The 14,882-nt window shown below is 41.8% G+C and overlaps 1 protein-coding gene and 1 non-coding gene across 3 annotated transcripts in view; one reads left to right on the forward strand and one right to left on the reverse strand.

Annotated features, from left to right (window-relative positions):
- CLIC5 (CLIC family member 5) overlaps positions 1-14,882 on the reverse strand; it is a 168,869-nt gene that overhangs the window by 109,950 nt on the left and 44,037 nt on the right. The gene's annotated exons all lie outside the window — the stretch shown is intronic.
- LOC112414087 (U6 spliceosomal RNA) lies at positions 2,856-2,961 on the forward strand. The gene has a single exon (XR_003006070.1). It is a non-coding gene; the product is annotated as a U6 spliceosomal RNA (small nuclear RNA).

Here is a 14,882-nt window from a genome sequence, read left to right on the forward strand (position 1 = left end):
GAGCCACTGGGGTAGGAGGATGCCCTGAGAAAGGTAAAGGGGGATGGGAGTGGGGGGATGGAGAGGATGAGAGAAGAGAAGAGAAGAGAACAGAAGAGAGAGAAAGGGAAGATGGCTTTAAGCTTTACGTTCATTAACGAAGCATCAGTTCCTCCAAGTTACTCTCTTAGCAGCTTTACCCACGAGGAAAGCCTCTTCTTGCCTTAGGGATGCTCAGAGTGGGGAGGGGCTGCGGGTAGTGCGGAAGAGAACGGAAGGACCCTGAAAACCATGCATTCGCCATCCTCGTGCTGGATCAATAGAGTAGGGCTGGGGGCAGGGGGAGGCAGGGATGGGCAGGGGGTGATGTGTAACCTTCTGGGCTGGTTTTCTTCCTCTTCCTTTCATTTTGTCTTTTGCGTTCTCTTCTTTTTTCTTTCTTTTCTATTCTTATTTTACTTATTTTCTCTCTTTTTTGTTTGTTTTTTTGTTTGTTTGTTTGCTTAGTGCCGGATAATACACGCATGGGGCAAAAAATGCACATATTATAAGTGGACAGTTAAATAAGTTTTCACAAGCTGAACCCATCCATGAAACCAGCACCAGATGAAGAGGTAAAATGTTAGCTACCCGCCCAAAAGCTCATTCTGATCTCTCCTCTCTGGCTCTCCTCACTCTCCAAGGCTCTCACCCACCTGGGGTGAGACTTGTAACAGCACAGGGTAGTTTTGCCTGGAATCTTATAATAAACGTAGTATATTCTCCTCCGTGTCTGGCTTCCTTTGCTCACTAGTACGTTGGTGAGATTCATCCATTCTGCTGTGTGTAGTTGGAAACCACCCATTTTTATTGCCGTAATTTATTTATTGATTCTTCTGTTGATGGACATCTGCATAGTTTCCAGTTAATGACTACCCTGGGGCTGCTATGAACATTCTATAAAAATCCTTTCACGATACGTGGACACTTTTCTGTTGCCTATATACTCAGGAATGGAATTGCTTGGTTCTAGACTATTAGAATGTTCTTGAATAAACATTGCTATGGGGCTTCCCTGGTGGAGCAGTGGCTGAGAGTCCGCCTGCCGATGCAGGGGACATGGGTTCGTGCCCCGGTCCGGGAAGATCCCACATGCCGCGGAGCGGCTGCGCCCGTGAGCCGTGGCCGCTGGGCCTGCGCGTCCGGAGCCTGTGCTCCGCAACGGGAGAGGCCACAACAGTGCGAGTCCCGCGTACCGCAAAGAAAAAAAAAAAAAATTCCCAGACAGTTTTCCAAAGTGGCTGTACCAGTTTACATTCCCAAACTCCATTTCTTTTAAAAAAGGTGCTAAGTCTTTCGCATCTGGTACCTGGTCAACTTCTATTTGTGTTCTTTGCCTTCTCTTTAGCTGCGCTTGTCTGTGCTCTTTCTTGCCTTACTTACAAATATATATTTGTTCCACAGCTTTCTAAGAAAAAAAAGTAATCACTTAATAAAAATAAGTAACAGTACTTACTAGGTACCAGGCAAAAAAATGCTAAGCACTCTGCATGTCTTAACTTATTTAATCTTTACAGATAGTGTTAGTATCCCAATTTTACAAGTGGGGAAAGTGAGGCATAGAGTTACTTAAGTAACTTGCCCCTAGTCATGCAGCTAGGAAATGGTGGAATCAGGATTTGAACTCAGACTAAACCCATGCTTTTAACGACTCTACTAACTGCCTCTCTCAAACTTCAGGCACTTTGGGGAAACAAAGGCACTGCCCTGGTCTTAATGTAGATTAAAATCTATTTCAGGAGAATAGTCCCGTGAGAGGAAGACTAGGGCTGCCACACATGGCACATGGAGGGGCTACATAAGTCAGCACCTAGAGAGATTATTCACCACAGTTGGAGTGGCCGGAAAGAAAGACCTCCTAGAGCAGAAGGCACTACAGCTGAACCTTCCTGAATAGTCAGGCATCTGATAGGCAGAGAAAATGGCAAGGTATCCTGACCGCCCTTTATGGCAGGCTGTTTCCCCATAAACTCCAAGTGCAAATGTCTCCTATTCACTGAAGAAAACAGTCACCAAGCCTAACTTGCAACCCTCATGGTACGCTATAGCTTCATCAAGGTGAGGCTTAACTTCTCTCCTCCTCTTTGGTTTCTGGCTTACATCACCAAAGCCTTTAGAGAAGCAGTCACCTTCATAGCTGTACATTCCAAGCCAATGACCGCATACTCCGGGAAGGACAAGGTTACAGAGGGAGACTGCTACGTTCGCTGCATGCCGCACAGACTCATCACTTTCCTGCTCTGGACAGTGGACAATATTCACAATAGCAATGTGAAAGAGGTAAATAAAATTATATGCCAAAGTGCCTTTGAGGGTTTTTGTTTTTTGAATGAATGAAAGATGCTTTACACATGTGATTATTTTCTTGGCTATGAGCTAGACAACGTGTGGTATGACCTCTACTTTCCCTAATCCCAAACCTAGCAGAGTTAGCTTTTATTTCATCTTCTTCAAAGATCTACCACTTACTGAAAAAAGGAACAGTTCCCTTTTAATTTCTAGATAATACCTCCCATTTGGACATCTCTGCAGATGACTGATAGTTTTGATATTATAAACTTTCATTTTGCAAAAAAAATATTTCTTCTTTGGTTATAAAATATTTCTGTGCATATTTCTAGTTTTTATTTCCACATTCTGTTTCAGTTCATGATAAAAAAAGACCTTATTTTGTACCCTTTCATGTCAAAGCATAATTGGTTAAGCAATTCGAGCTTTCTTCAGAGAAAAACACTTCCCTGATCATATAGACTGTACTTCTAATAATCATAGTTTCACAAACTTGTTGCAAGTTTTGGATAAATCCTTATTAGGGAAGCACTTCAAAAACATATTCAGTGCTCACTTTAGCAGCACATATACTAAAATTAGAACAATACAGCAAAGATTAGAATGGCCCCAATGAAAGGATGACGTGCACATCTGTGCAACACCCATATTTTTGTATGATCGTTGAAATAAGAAATTATAACATATGTGATTGGATTTTCAATATATTCAGATTTAATGATATGACATAAAGGGTGAAGGCAAAGGAATTTATATAGGTGTCATGTTTCTATACTTGAAGTGGTGACCTATGAACTCTAAGCAGATTGAGAAAAGTTAGGTATGTATCTGGTAACCACTCCTAAACAACAGCTATAAAAGTTACACAAAGAGATACAGTTTAAAAAAACCAATATGTAAATTAAAAGGTAATGACAAGAAATATTCAAATAATCTAAAAGGGGGAAAAAGAGAGCAAACAGAAAACTAATACATGGCACGTTACAGAATCTCACTTCAAACATAATGATATAGATAAAGTAAAAAGATGAGGAAAAATGCCATGCAAATGCTAATCAAAAGAAAGTTAGTCACCATATTAACACCAAACAAAACAGACTCCAGAAAAAGGAAATCATCACGAATAAAGAGACGGGTATTACATAATGTTAAAAGAGCCAACTCATCAAGAAGCTATAACAACCCCAAATGTGTATGTACCTAATAACAGAGCTACAACGTACATGAAGCAAAAGCGATAGAACGGAAAGAAGAAAAAGACAAATATGCAATTACATTTGGAGACTACAGCACTCCTTTGTTAGAAATTGATAGCACAAGAAGACAAAAAAATCAGCAAGAGTATAGAAGACATAAGTAATACTATCAAACAATTTGATCTAATAAACATTTATACAATATCCCACCCAAACAACAGAATACACACTATTTGCAAGTACACACAGAACATTCACCAAAATAGACAAAAATAGACCATATTCTGGGTTACACAATAAACCTTATTATTTTTAAAAGAATGAAATCATACAACATATATTCTCTGACTATAACAGAATCCATTAGACCAATAATAAAGATATATGGAAAACCCCTAAATGTTTGGCAATTAAGCAATACAGTTTAAGAAATTCACTTGTTAACAAAGAGGTCTCAAGGATACTTAGAAAATAGTTTGAACTAAATACAAATGAACAGAGAACATACCAAAATTTGTGAGATGCAGCTAACGCAGCACCTAGGAAGAAATTTATAAGTAAGTTCTTTTGAGAAAAGAATAAAGGTCTCAAATCAATAACCTAAGCTTCCACCTTAAAAAAATTAGAAAAAGAAGAGCCAGCTAAACACAAAGCAAGAAGGAGTAAAATAATAAATAGAAGCACAGAAATTAATGAAATTGAAAAAAAGATAAAACAATGGAGAAAAATCAATGAAAGCAGAAACTGGTTCTTGTAAAACATCGATAAAATTAATAAACTTCTCGCTATATTTACGAGAGAAAAAGAATATATCATCATGAAACAATGATGATCCTTATAAGGAAGTTTTCCAGAAATGTTCACCTTACACAGTACCAGAGTATATCATTTAGTTATAGGCTCTAACTTTTATGTACCTAATGGTATTTAGTTGAATCCGCTCATTCTGCCCAAGGTAGCTATGTATATAGGAGTCAGGTTGTTCAACCCTTACATTCTCTGCGGAGGATCTCTTGGACAAGCTCGAGGGCTTCAGGTTCAAGCTGAGGAGACTGGCAGGTTTTGCTGACGGCTGCAGAAGCACCAGTCATATTGTGTCACTGAAGGAGGATCAAGGGAGGGTAGACACAGAGAGATGAGAGCTTCCACCCGCATGAGGTCACAGGTCGGGCCCTGAGGAGGACGGGGTGGGTTGCTAATTCTATTCCTTCATAAACTAACGTGCTCTTGGGCGTGCTCAACATCGCCAGTGATCTCTGTCCTAGCAGCAACCTGCCTACTTGTGCTCAGCAAAGGGAGAGGCCAGGGAGTAGGCTGGACTGAAGCCAGGGGTCCTTGTCAACAACTGTCACTCATCCCACTGATTCACTCATTACTCCACTAGAGTTCTGGGGGTGCCACGCTCTTTCTAGAACCCTCTGAGAACATGCAGTGTGCATATCACTTCCTGACAATGAGCAGATTTAGCTCCTGCATTATTTCTTCATGGAATTCCTTCAAGGGTTGAGTCATGTCTTTCTCACAAGAGTGAAAGCTCCTTGAGGAGAGGAATCCAGTTTTATGTCTCTTCTGCACAACCCACAGAATGTAATGGCCCCCGGCTATAAACCTGCAAACAAACTGATAATATTCCCAGCACAGTGTACATGCTCACTGAATAAAGGTTGACGGAATCAGTGAATAGATAACTGGCACCTATTTTATTCACAGCCTCTTCTTCCTCTTGGACTTCTGTACTCATATCTCTCAAAGTGAAATGGACATTACAGTGTGAAGTCTTTATAAGTATTCTAGCTTTGAACTGAAACACAGGAAAAGGTTCTGCAACAAAAATAATGGTTCACATTTACTAAGAGGCCACCGTGTGTGGGAACTCTGAATCTCTTATTAGTTTGCTTCATCTTCATAATAACCCAAGGCAGGTGCTATTAGTCTCATTTTGCAAATGAGGAAGCTAAGACTTAAAGAGGTTAAGTAACTTGCCCAAGGTCACATAGATAATTATAAACAACACAGCTGGTATTCTGACCCAAGTCTCTCCATCATTAAAGCCTATTTTCGTAACCACCAGGATTTACTGTATATGTGAAGTAGGATGTGGCTGGACGAGGTTGAGATGCTGACAGAAACTTAGAAATTGCTTATTGAATTGGTAGGATCAGTGAATGGCTGGTCTTAGATAAGGAGTGACTGGATTTGGGGACTCTGGAACCCTAAGAGACAGCCAGAGATACGCTGAAAAAAGAAATCGGGACCAAGAAGTAGCACATCAAAAATAAAAAATACCCAGCCCCGGGCTTCCCTGGTGGCACAGTGGTTGAGAGTCTGCCTGCCGATGCAGGGGACACGGGTTCGTGTCCCGGTCCGGGAAGATCCCACATGCCGTGGAGCGGCTGGGCCCGTGAGCCATGGCCGCTGGGCCTGCGCGTCCGGAGCCTGTGCTCCACACCTGGGGAGGGCACAACAGTGAGAGGCCCGCGTACCCCCCCCCCCAAAAAAAAAAAATACCCAGCCCCTGGAGAATGGAAAACCCCAGGAGACAAAAGGCTAGAGAAAAGTGATCTCAGGTCATGTTCTGTTGCATCACCATGCATTTTTGACAGAGTTTACTACTCTGGTGACTGTCCTCACTTAATGGCAAAGCTCATACTTCAGTCACAGCAAGATCACATAAAAACACAGCTATTACACAAATGCACTTAAAAAACCTTGGTCCAAGGTAAATACATATAACAAAATTCCAGAACAACTGTTGACCCATATTACTCTTACCCACACATCTGATTTTATTTTGGCCAACAGGTTCATTTTGCCAATTGACCAGAGACAGCCTTTAATAACTCAAAAAACGGTGTGCTGTTAAAGAGAGTGAGGGTTGGAGAAGAAGCAAGGTGAGGGACACCGGGGATGGAAAGTCAGCATCTATACAAGTGGGAGCAGAATATAGAATGTTCTGAGGGAAGTGGGCAAATGTCCATTACCAAACAGATTACAGTTCTGAAAGGAAAAGTTAGGTGTTATTATAATGATTGACAACTAGAATCCATTCTTTTTGTTAAAGGGGCCCCTAATTTTCCTTAGGATTCTACACCTCCTCCATTCACAGCCTCTTAGCTTCAAGTGGAGTTTCAGGGGAGGGTAGGTGACTCGTGTTGGCCAATGGGAGCCTCTGAATCCCTCTGAGCACAGTGATTGGTTCAAAATGGACACACGATCAACTTGGATCCAATGAGATCCAATTCTGGGACTTCTGTCAGAAAAGAGACAATTTTTCCTTCTGCTGGACTTATGGAGAAACTCGGATATGATCCTGGAGCTGCTTGCGCTATCTTGCCACCGCTAAGATGGAGTCTCACTGAGAGTAAAGCCAACAGAGAGAAAACAAGGGCCAAGAGATGGAGAGAGGAGGACCATGTTCTGTGAGGGACTGGACCTCTTTGTGCCTAGAATTTCCTGTCCTGATGGTCAGTAAAATCTCTTTTTGGCTCAGACCATCTTCAGCTGGGTTTTCTGATGTTTGCAACTAGAGATTTATATCCACAGCAGTTAGAACCTGCATGAACTAAAGAGGGCCATGGGCAAGAGATGGTCCATATGACAGAAATAAGATCTCAGCAACAGAATGATGCACTTTAAAAAGGAGGCCACATCCTGAGATGAATTAAAAGTATTATTTTTAAAGGTCTAGTCCTCATAAAAACACTATGTAGTCTTCTCAGGCTCATAAGCTAAGATATAAGATGAAAATAAAAATATGTTCAGAAATTGACAAAAATACAGAGAAAAGTCCTATGTGTAGACTGGAGGTGATCATAGATAGCTACACAATAAAATGACAAAATCATAAAACAATGTCTCCAGGAATTGATTTTTTTTGAATGTCTTACAATACAGTGAAAAGAGCACCGGGCTTAGATCCTGAAGTTCCAAATTGAAGACTTGGCTCCTGCCATTTTCTAGCCTTGTAACCTGGTCATCCAACCCCTCTAAGTCTCAGTTTCTTTACGTGTAAAATGGGGATAACTGTATCTTGCCTCAAGTTTATGTAAAGTTTAAATAATTCTATTTATGAATATCCATAATGCAGCCAACATACTGACTGACCCATAAACAAAGGACAAAAGAGCTCTTTTCCCCCAAATGTATATCATTTCACAGGCAGTTTCTCACTTAATCCCTCACTTCAACCCCCCACACAAGGTAGCTACTATCATTACTCTATTTCGCAGCTGAGGAAACTGATACACACGAATTAGTCAGTAAGCATAACTGACCACAGAGCTCTAGAGCTGGGGTTTGAATCGGGTCTGTTTGACTCCCTAGTGTCTACTTTTAATGACCTCAATAAATAAGCACTATTTAATATTATTTTGTTATATTTAAATGCATAGAAAAGTGAGAGAAAGAGAGAGACAGAGAAAGGAAGTAAACACCCGGTTTGGAAGTGAAAGCTGAAGATCAGCTACTGGAACATTCAAAAAGCAATGCTCCCAGGTGAAGAGTGGAATTTGTACCCTGTAATTACCCTGACCACGCTTGATGGCCTTCATCCTTTATCTTTATCTGACTGTCTGCCTGCCATCGTATCAGCTCTTCAAGCTACATAAGGAATTATTTCCTGACAGGCATAGTATATTATTTAGAAAATTACAAGTTCCTTCTTGGAAATGGGCAGAATTGATCTAACTGAATTGTTATTATTATTTTTAAAATAATCTATCCTAAAAGTGGGAGCAGCAGTATAAGTCTGTTCCTCTCCGAGAATTCTAGGAACATATCTGTGTTTCAGTCTTTCTTCCTTTCCGTATATTTCCTTGTATCTCTCTCTCTCTCTACTTTAGGAACCCAGAGAAACAGAACATAACATTTCTGTGCATTATTACCTGGTCATAGCTAGGCCGATACAGAGAAATTTATTTCTGCAGCACGGTAATAAGTGGTTCTCTTTAATCTATATTCAGGGAGGAAGATTTGATTCTATTTTTGTCATATATTTTCGCCAACCGTGCAATCTTTTACAAGCTGCCAGGAAGACTAACCCTACTCCCACAAAGCTTGGACAGAAAAATCAGAGAATATTACCTTGAATTGCTTCAGTTTTCTTCTTCCAGGGAGAAGGCAGAAAGCACTTCAAATATCTCACTTTGGTTAAATTCAGCAAACATGGTCGGCTGTTCTGTGCCAGGCACTATGCTCAATGCTAGGGATAAATTTATGAATAAAACCCAGCCGCTCGCTGTCCCACGGAACTCACAGTGCCTAAAACAAGTGTGTGTGTGTGTGTGCGTGTGTGCGTGCCTGTGCGCGCGCACGTGCGTGCGCGTGCGTGAGTGCGTGCGCGTGCGTGCTGCGTGCGTGCGTGCGTGTGTGCGTGTGTGCGTGTGTGTATGGTAGCGGGGGTGCTCCCATTCCTCAGCCCGGCTAGTTCAGTAGATACAATGTGTTTTTAGGAACACAGAATCAAAATAGATCTGATAGTATTGAGAAAAGATGCTCATTACCTACATTTCTGTAACCAGATAGCACTTGAATCTATACCAGCTGCCTCATGAATGAGTCCTCTTCCACTAAGACTTCCATGGCCGGGGTTACTTTCACATTCCTTTATCTATTGAGTACCTATTATATGCCAAATACTCTTAGAAACACTGGATGTACCTTGGGGGAAAAAACCATTGTGCATGGCCCTTGCCTGGTGGGTCTTGCAATTCATTGTGGGAGATAGAACAAACATGTAAACAAATAAATAGAAGTATAGTTATAAAATTGCTCAATATTATCTGGGAATCTGGGATACAGTGCTGAAGAGTCACAGTGAGGAATGAGGGAACCTCCTTCGTAGGGTGTTCCCGAGGAAGGCTCTCTCAGGGGAGGTGACATTTAAGCCCAGCTCTGAATGATAAAAAGGGGCCAGTCACTTGAAGACTGAAGGGAAGAGAGAAAGGAACAGCATGTGTGAGGGCCCCTGAGGTAGATAGAACAAAGCATTTTACGTTGAAGAAATGAAAGTCTAGCTTGAAATCCTCCATGATATCCCTATGTGACTTTGCGGGGTCACATTTTCACCTTTTCTTATTTAGTTACATTATACAACCTTTGTAATTTCAATACATTATTGGAATTGTTGGAGAAAATTTGCCTGGAGGTTTTCATTCAGTGAAAAAGTTCCAGCCTGAAGAAATAATGACAGCTCCACTGAATGTATATTGAGTTTGCAGCCGATACACTTTCTGTATTGCTCTGTAATGATGCGTAATTTCCTCAGTTAAATACACTTTGGAAAGGTTTGCAATGTACCCCCATACAAAAGGTAGACATTAGTCTAAGACTCCTTTGCAGTATCTGTTTTTCACCTCAAGATCTCTCCCACTTGCTTTGGCTCATTGGCTGCATCTAGACCAGGCTAGGACATTGACGGGGCTGGGGGGGTATGGGGGGGATGGCAAACCCACTTCCAAAGGCTGATATTTTATCTAAGTGATTTTATGTTTAAAAAATGCATTGAAATTCATTCAATTACAGTGGAACTAATTCTTCTTTACCTTGCTCTTTAGGAATCTTGTAAACCCAACCGTTGTCACTTTTCCTCAGTCATAAAATTAAGCCCCCGAACGAATAGAGCTGAATATGGAGTCAGTCACCGATCTTCCGTCCACATAGCACAGGGTAATTGCATCACTAGACACCAGACTTAATGCCCTTAATGGAGCCTCCCAAAGTTTAAGGCCCAAAGGGACAAACGCTGACCTAAGCTCTGCCTTTCTCTCCACACTCGGCTCCCCATGGGAAGTCATCAAATTAAAGGGCAGAGGGATGCAAAACAGCCACGCCAAAGTGGTCTGGCTGAGTTCATCAGTCAAGGCCAACTCCTCTGTTCCTTCCCTCTGGTTGTAGGGCTGCTGTGCACCCAGCCTAGTGGATGCTCTCCACTCAGCACCCCTCACCCCTGTCTCGGAAGGCCACAGGCATTTTGAAGCTGCTCACCCTGCAGTAAATAAGGCTGAAGGGGGTCTGGCCTGAATGATAAATAGTACTGACCCTCTGCATGCACCTGTCACGAATGAAGACAAAATACCAGAACAACAAAAAGGGAAGGCGCTTGCTTGCGCTGTATGCACGCAGGACTTACTCCCGTTTATCGACGTCTGAAGATCTGTTTATGTTCCTCTCTCCTCTAGTAAGCTGTAGGGGCCTAAAAGGCATACAGCATCCATTCTCTCTCTCTCTCTCTGTCTGTCTCTAGGTTTACTAAAAAACTGAGCAGTAAGTACAGAGTTTCCATGAACCCCCTGTCCCCACTCTTGCACAGCTTCCCCACTATCAGCGTCCTGCACCAGATCGGTGCATTTGTTACAATCAGAGACGCTACACTGACCGTCATTATCACCCAAAGCCCACACTGACATTAGGGTGCAGTCCTGGGGTTATATATTCCGTTGGTTTTGACCAGTGTATGATGACATGCGTCCACCATTGCAGTATCTTACAGAGTCGTCTCACTGCCCTAAACACCCTCCGTGCTCCACCGATTCATCCCTCTCTCCCCCTAGCCTCTGGGAATCACTGATCTTTTCACTGTCTCCATCGTTTTGCATTTTCCAGAATGTCCTATAGTTGGAATCGTGCAATATGTAGCCTTTGCAGACGGGCTTCTTCACTGAGCGTTGTACATTTAAGGCTCCTCCATGTCTTTTCATGGCGTTCATTCTCTTTGTCACTAGCAGTGAGCGCAGAGCCTCACACAGAGGAGGCACTCAACTGGCATCTGTCGAGTAAATGGGTTGATAAAGGAGCAAACGAATGAGCATAGTTCTTGGAGTTCCTTTGATGACTGCTGACGGAGGCCTGGTCAGTGCGGGCTCTCTACCGGGCATCTTCAGACAATAAGAACGTTTGCATGGGCCCTCCAAAAATATTTCTCATTTTATCATACCAGCAGTCATGAAGAGTAGGAGAACAGGTATTTTTCTTATTATCCCCATTTTAACGAGATCAGAAAACTCAGATTCAGAGAGGTAAAATAACTCATCCAAATTCCCTGTGCTGGAGAGCAGCAGAGCCACCACTGGCCTCTGGAACTCTCTGATGTACTCTGATGTCTTTATCCTATACAGAGTCTCCCCTGAAGCCAGGCTCTTGGTCATTCAAACTAGCGGAATAGTAAACAAGAAACTAATTCATGCTGAGATAGTGACAGGTGAGGGCCACCCAATCCCAATCTTGTTATTCAGGGGAGCGCATCTTCTCACAAAACAAGAGAACCCCAATTTTCCTTTCACCACAAGCAAACTATTGTTGGGCTGTGGAATTGAGCTCTGGGGAAGGAAACTTGAGCAAGGATCTATGAGCAGCTCATACCCATTCAACAGCAAAGAATGCACTGCTGGGCTTCCTCTGCTGTGTTAGAGATCAAAAAGCTTCAAGAATCTAGGCCCAAATTCATTTCAGATCTGCAGTGTGATGGGTCATCAGGGGACAATGAACTTCTGGGAGTGATGCCTGGTTATGAGTGAGTTATGAATGAGGCTTATGCCGTGAAATCCAAGGCCATCTGGAGTTCCTTCATTCATTCCCAGATCTTAGATGTTAGCCTTTATCTCGTCCCTGATATTAGCCTCATGCTAATATATAACTGTGCCGTGTAAATCCCGTGGGTATCCCAGTTTCCTCAAAGTCAACATTTCCAAAATACCACACAAATAATCCTCTCCTTATCCTGTATTTTCTTTCCCGGCCAGTGACATCATCATCTATCCAGTCACCCAAACCAGAAACCAAGCCCATATTTTTGTTTGATTCCTCCGTCATCCCAAATCCAATTAGTCACCAAGTCCCTACTCTCAAATCTCCCCACTTTCCATTTGCACTGCCGCGGCTGCATTGCCTCCTGCCTAAACGGTCATAGAACATTCCTAACTGCCCTCCACCTCAGCCACTCACCTTGCCCTTAAGTCCATCCTCCACCCAGTGGCCAGAGTAAGCCATCTACAAACCTAAATGTCCATCAACAGAGGAATGGAGGAAGAAGATGTGGTACACAGATACAACGGAATACTACTCAGCCATAAAAAAGAGTGAAATAACACCATTTGCAGCAACGTGGATGGACCTAGAGATTATCATACTAAGCGAAGTAAGTCAGACAAAGACAAATATTATATGATATCACTTATATGTGGAATCTAAAAAAATGATAAAAATGAACTTATTTACAAAGTAGAAACAGACTCAGAAAACAAACTTAAGGTTACCAAAGGGGAAAGGTGGGGGAGGGTTAAATTAGGAGGTTGGCATTAACCCCTTATAACTACATATACAATAGATGATCAACAAGGACTTACTGTAAAGCATAGAGAACTCTACTCAGTACTCTATAATAACCTATGAGAAAAGAAACTGTAAAAGAATAGATATATGTATAACTAAACCACCTTGCTATACACCTGAAACTAACATAACACTGTAAATCAAATATACTCCAATATAAATAACAATTTTAAAAAAAAGCACATTGGGTCACACCAGCCCTTGCTCAATACTCTTCAGTGGCTCAGTGTGGACCATGATGTGACAGGTTGTGACATGCTGGCTTCAGGCCCTAAAGATTCCGGGAAGCCTATGACGGTTGATTTCCTATATACACACCCTGCTGTTTCCTATCTCTGTGTCTTTGCTCCCTTTCCTTGAGATACTTTCGCACGTTTCCTCACCCAGCAAACTCTTTCTCATCCTTAAACTCATGCTTCCATAACCCATTACACAAATCTCTCTTCTTGTTCTACTACATTGAAATTATTTATGTATCTGTTGCCCTCTAGAGCTAAGATCTTCGAGTACAGGAGGCATCTACTCATCCCTTTACTTTAACCACCTTTTGTATTGTACTCATCACTTTACACAGCGACAGCCCCAACAAATTCTCAAGCTTTGAGAAAGCAGGGTGATGTTTCTTATCTTTGTTTCCCCTCATGCCCAACACATGGTATACGTTTAGCTCTATCTGTCCACATCTACTCATTTGTTCAACAAATCCTTATTAAGGTCCTATTTTCTTCCTGTTCTTTGCAGAATATAAGGTGTTGCTCCAGTTCTTAAAGGTCTTACACACTAAATAATATAGGCAGCGCTTTTTAATACTGAGTTGGTGGTTCTGATACCTTGATTAATTGGGAAATGGCTCCCTTGCCCCTCACCCTCTCCATGGCATTTACTCTTTCCAACACAAGACTATTCACTCTTTGCCAGCAGATGCCATAGTGAAAATAAGAAAACACGATGTGTGAAAACACAAAGGTGAGCCTTGACTCTGGGTAAAAGATATGAACAGTTAGTTCACAAAAACAGGAAGTTGGGGACTAATTAATATTAGTCATGTTAATGAAAAGGCATGCCATTTAGCTAAGAAACTGAAATTGCACCAATAAACAATTTTTCTCACTTATTTAGTTCGTAAAAATTTTTAAAGATTCATGATAAAAATTGCGGGTAAATATGCAATATGGGTAGGGAGTGTAAATTGGTATATCTTTTCGGAGGGCCTGTTATCCATCAAATTTGAAGACAAATTTGGGTCATATGAAGACCCAACAGGTCCACTGATAGGAAATTCTTACGTGAGCAAAGAGTGTAGATTCAAAGATGTTCACTGCATCATTGTTTGAAATAAGGAAAAATTGGAAGTGAACTAAATGTCCACCAGAAAGAGACTGGGTACATTCTGGTGCATCCACATAATGAAGGCTATCACAGGAAAGACATAGATTGTGTGACATGGAAAGATGTCCAGGATATATTGTTAAATAAAAAAAGATAACAAATTGTGGAAAAGTGCATGCATTTATTTTGTTTTTGTAAAATATATGTCATTCTACACAATTACACGTATTGTTTGGAAGGCTATACACAAAACTCTAGTGATTATTTCAGAACAGTGGGATGAGGGAGGGAGAAATTTTTTATTTTCACTTTTTACAATTTTTGCTTTGTATGTTGCTGGAATTTTTTTTTCAGGCATGTCAGGAGACTGTCAGAGCTCCCTCGGGCGATGTGGGTCCCTCACTGCTGCAAAGTCAATCACGTTTGTCTTTGGGAAGCCAATTCCCTCTTCTACAGAGTTGCCCTGGATTCAGGACCCTCGTCCCCCACAGACATCCTCACACGCGAAGATCCTACTTTCCTCTGGAGACCCTCCCACTGCCCTTGTTTGTACATCTGCAGGCAGCACAGAGGAAATTAGCCAATGGCTCAGTCCCGTCACATCTGCATTTACAAAGGACAATGCAGGTTGATGGCCATAAATAGCACAAAAGTCAGCCTTTCAAGAAGGGTGTGGGGCCAGCAGAGTTTCCTAGGACAGTCCGTTCCTGAATCACTCAGGGA

The sequence above is a fragment of the Neophocaena asiaeorientalis genome, unplaced genomic scaffold, assembly GCF_003031525.2.
Source record: "Neophocaena asiaeorientalis asiaeorientalis breed wild unplaced genomic scaffold, Neophocaena_asiaeorientalis_V1.1 scaffold46, whole genome shotgun sequence".
In the NCBI taxonomy this organism is placed as follows: Eukaryota; Metazoa; Chordata; class Mammalia; order Artiodactyla; family Phocoenidae; genus Neophocaena; species Neophocaena asiaeorientalis.